Here is a 4334-nt window from a genome sequence, read left to right on the forward strand (position 1 = left end):
GTTTCCCACTGAGAAAAAATATCTCGTACACTAGGAGAAACCCACGTATAATGGAATAATCTCACTGCGTCCATTATTTTATATCAAAGCTTACAAATTCTTCAATAAATAATAACAACATATAGATGGTAAAAACAATTAAAATAAAAGCAAAAGCTCTATGTTCTAGGGGGACCCCGTTTGCTATTCAACAAGTGCGGTATTTGTAAAATAATTTTAGAAATTTGATGTTTTTCTATTTTGTCCTTTGAATATTCGATGAACGTTAGTAATAGGTTACGTTAAATAACTTACTAGTTGAAAAGCACGGCAAGAAAAAAAAAAAAAACCTGGAGAATGCGGGCATCGATCCCGCTACCTCTCACATGCTAAGCGAGCGCTCTACCATTTGAGCTAATTCCCCTCCGTGAGTCACAGCTCACCCGCGCAGGAAGCACTTTGTGCCGGAGAGTCTCTCTGTGTATTCTGATTATGATGAGAGACACCTATTTATGTATGATTAGGGGGAAACACAAAGGTTGGCTGTGTGGTTAACTCTTTGATGATCGGAAACATTTTAACATTGCTTTCTATCTTTTTTAAATAGCTTTCAATTTAAAAAAACGAAACTTAATTGACTGCCGTTGCTAGATTACTTTCATTTTAAAAGCAAAGCCCAGATTTTAAGGTGTAAAATAATTATTAAATACACGGTATTTCATAAAAGAAAATGTGCATTTATTTATTTATTTTGCTTTGCAAATATTTAAGAAAAAGTAATATTAAGGAAGCTTATTCTTGTTAGAGAGAAAGGGTGAAAAAATACACCGTCCCTGGGTGGGCTTGAACCACCAACCTTTCGGTTAACAGCCGAACGCGCTAACCGATTGCGCCACAGAGACTCATGGGAGCCAGGGCTGAATTTTGCCATTTTAGGCATAAATCCAACCGGCTGTTTCAGCAGAGAATAAACAATGACGGATCTGATGGTTTTCAGGACAAGTTAGTTGTAACAGGTTGTTAGGATTTGGGTTTGCGGAGCTGCGTCTGTCAGTTTTATTCACACGGGTTTCAGCTTATGTAAGAGCAGTGGGCACAGCGAGCTTTTACAAAACCAACTTTGTAAAACCTTTTGTGCTCATTTTATTTTACAATAGGTTAAAAAAAATTAAGCTTCAAGTTTCAATCTTATAATGAAGTCCAGGAAACGTTTCTTTAGAATAATCCAAATTTTTGTTACGGTACAAAAATTACATATAAAAACTTAAGGTAAATTACATTTTTTTTGTGCTGCGCTCTGGGGGCAAAAGGATTTTGAAAAAGATTTTTTTTTTAAACACAACGTTAAAAATAACCAACAACGCCATTTGCGTGTTGCTCTTTGGGGCCTAAATATTTCAAAAGTAAAAAACAAAAAACAAAGCACAGGTGTCTATGCATAGTCAGCTACAAATTTCATTTAAAATAAAAAAATATTTTCAATAAAATTGGTAGCTGACTATGCATAGGAACCCATGTGCTGAAGAAGTACTAACTACTTATTGCCAAAAACTGCTTAAAGAATACACTTAACACTGCTTAATTCACTATTGCTTAAACAACACCTGAATCCAATGATTTGGAGAAGCGTCCCAATACTTTTGGTAATATAGTGTATATGTATATACAGTAGGGATGCACCGATACCAATACTAGTATCGGTGCCGATGGAGAGTATTTGGGCGAGTACTCGTATTCGCCAAAATGCTCTGATGCCTACTTCCGGTATCAGGAAGCCGGGCAGCTAGTCATTACACGCTGACCGGCTTCCTGATTGGCCGGGCATGCTCCCTCGTCACTTGTGTCTGTGTGTTTGTAGAGACACACAGCTCACTAACACACAAGGGTGGCTCTATAGGGCCCTGCAAGGGAAAGGAGCCACCCTAACACAGGATATCAGGGCCAGTGCTCAGGGGACCAGTGGATTCGGCAGGAAAATAACACTGCATGCCCACAGTTTCCTGCAACGCACACCAACGCATTAGTTGGAACAAGACACATAGACAACAATTGTTTTTGCTTCGTTACTCAACTCAGATCTGCACGGTTCAACACACCTGGTGTACATGAGGTCCTATTCAAATGTAAAAAAGCATGAACCACGCGCTGCGTTATGGTTTAGGAAAAACTTTCATGTTAGGAAAACTGCAAGATGTTCTCTTCAATGAAAGTTTTGTAGGAGAGGCGGCGCAACTCTAAAGGGGTGTGTAGCCTCTGCCCGGCTCTGCTCAATGATGCTTTTTCATATCACCAAAATGACAGAAGCCAAGCTGCTGTTTGGCGAACGTTCATCTCCTCCTCCAGCCCCCAGTCCTCCCCACTTCTCTAGTATGACTCTATAGAAGCCGCAACCGTCTGCCAGGATCCAGACGTCTGAACATCTGGGCTGCCGGATCAGCTGTCCCACCATACACAGCTCTTCATTGACTCTTCGGGGCCGAAGACACGCTTTCCAGATCTATAAAAGCCGGTAAGGAGGGATGAGAGCGGGGTGCTGCCGGACAATCCATGCAGGTCTGATCATTCATTTTAAAGTGACACTTACATTTTAAAAATACATTCAAGTACCTCAACTATGAACAACAATGTATCTTATTTGTGTATCATAATCAATTAATCTTCCAGAAATATTACACAAAATGATCGATGGCGGAATAAATTGAATTTTTGCCATCAATTCTTCAAAATTAAGACAACAAAAAAAAAGTTTGGTGGAGTTAAGCAAACCCGGCTCCATGGACAAGAGTCGGTTAAAAAATCAACTGTTGTAAAGGCGGGTGGTGCCGATTGGGCCACCCACAGCTCGAATTGGCTTAATGAATCATCTGCAATGCGAGTAGTGTATGGCCAGCATCAGATTGCAAACCACGTGCTTCATTAATTAATAAAATAGTAATTTTGGACAGTCCAAATTCCCAACCAATTCACTTTTTTCATTATTTAGAATGTGTTAGCTTTTTTTTTAGAACGTGTTTAGGGTAGTTTATATTTATTGTTTTTATTTTTTTAATTTATTGTTTATTTATGGCTTCATTTGATTTATTGTTCTTATTTTTGTATTTATTATTTCATTTTATTCAATTTTATTTATTGTTTATTTATTGTTTCATTTTATTTTTTATTCTTCTTATTTTGTATTTATTGTTTCATTTTATTTTTTATTTATTGTTTATTTATTGTTTCATTATATTTATTCTTCTTATTTTTTTATTTATTGTTTCATTTTCTTCATTTTTATTTATTGTTTATTTATTGTTTATATGTAATTATTGTTCTTAGTTTTTGTGTCTTTTTTTTGTGCATTTTAATGTTATTTGTGTATTGTCGCTTCAAATTTATGTTTGCTTTTTTTCTTGGAGAAAAAATAAGTAGCAAGTATCCATCTTTTGATAGCTCCAAGAGAGTCAAAAGGTGCTTCTGTTACCATCAGGTAACATTTTGTCTGAGGTTAACATGTTACCCGAGGGTAGCATTGCGCCTCATGAGCGCAATAGGCCTCATGAGGGTAACACGAGGCCTATTGCGCCCTTAAAAACCACCAACAACTGCTCTTATTTCCACATTGACTCCAATGTATTTCACCAAAATATCAGAGAAATCAAAACTCTCCATACAAATCTAACAGACATGACAGAGAATTGTTGTCATTATTCCTTCCATCGCATCCAGAAATCCCGACACGTGTCACTATGTTTGGTGGAAACTTTGATGACGATCACCGCTTGTCCTCACTTTCCTCTACGCAGCAATATTTGATGTCTGAGAATAACCCGGTGCCGCTCCTGGATCCCATCCCAGTATACAATGGCACCAGAGCCAGTAGACCCGGTTATGTTTATCTTTCTACAGGAAGCTGGAAGTGGGTGTTGGTGGTTCTTAGACCGCATGCTAAAATAAATTACATGTTCAAAAAAAAAAGCATTTTAGGCTTCTCAGCTTGTTGAATAAAACGTACCGCAGTTCACGTTGGGAACAGGTTTCATTTTAAAGGTTCCTTCGTAACATCTCCAAAATACATCCCTTCATCACCAATGACACCGCAACATTACTCATCCACTCCCTTGTTATAACTCGTCTTGACTATTGCAACTCCCTCCTCATTGCCTGACCTCTACACAGGCTCCTCCCCTCTTCAATCCATCTTGAATGCTGATGCTAGACTCATTCACCTAAGCAACTGCTCAGTGTCTGCAACCCCCCTCTGCCGATCCCTGCACTGGCTTCCATCTCCCACCCCCCTCTGCCGATCCCTCCACTGGCTTCCAATCACCCGACCCCCTGCCGATCCCTCCCCTGGCTTCCCATCACCCCACGCC

The 4334-nt window shown here is 39.0% G+C and overlaps 2 non-coding genes across 2 annotated transcripts; both read right to left on the bottom strand.

Annotated features, from left to right (window-relative positions):
• Positions 1-330: 330 nt before the first annotated feature.
• On the bottom strand, positions 331-403 carry TRNAA-AGC. Its single transcript has one exon. It is a non-coding gene; the product is annotated as a tRNA-Ala (tRNA).
• A 404-nt stretch (positions 404-807) lies between these two features.
• TRNAN-GUU lies at positions 808-881 on the bottom strand. Its single transcript has one exon. It is a non-coding gene; the product is annotated as a tRNA-Asn (tRNA).
• Between the last annotated feature and the right edge of the window lie 3453 nt (positions 882-4334).

This window comes from Nanorana parkeri, unplaced genomic scaffold (assembly GCF_000935625.1).
Source record: "Nanorana parkeri isolate BGI_ZX_2015 unplaced genomic scaffold, ASM93562v1 scaffold731, whole genome shotgun sequence".
In the NCBI taxonomy this organism is placed as follows: Eukaryota; Metazoa; Chordata; class Amphibia; order Anura; family Dicroglossidae; genus Nanorana; species Nanorana parkeri.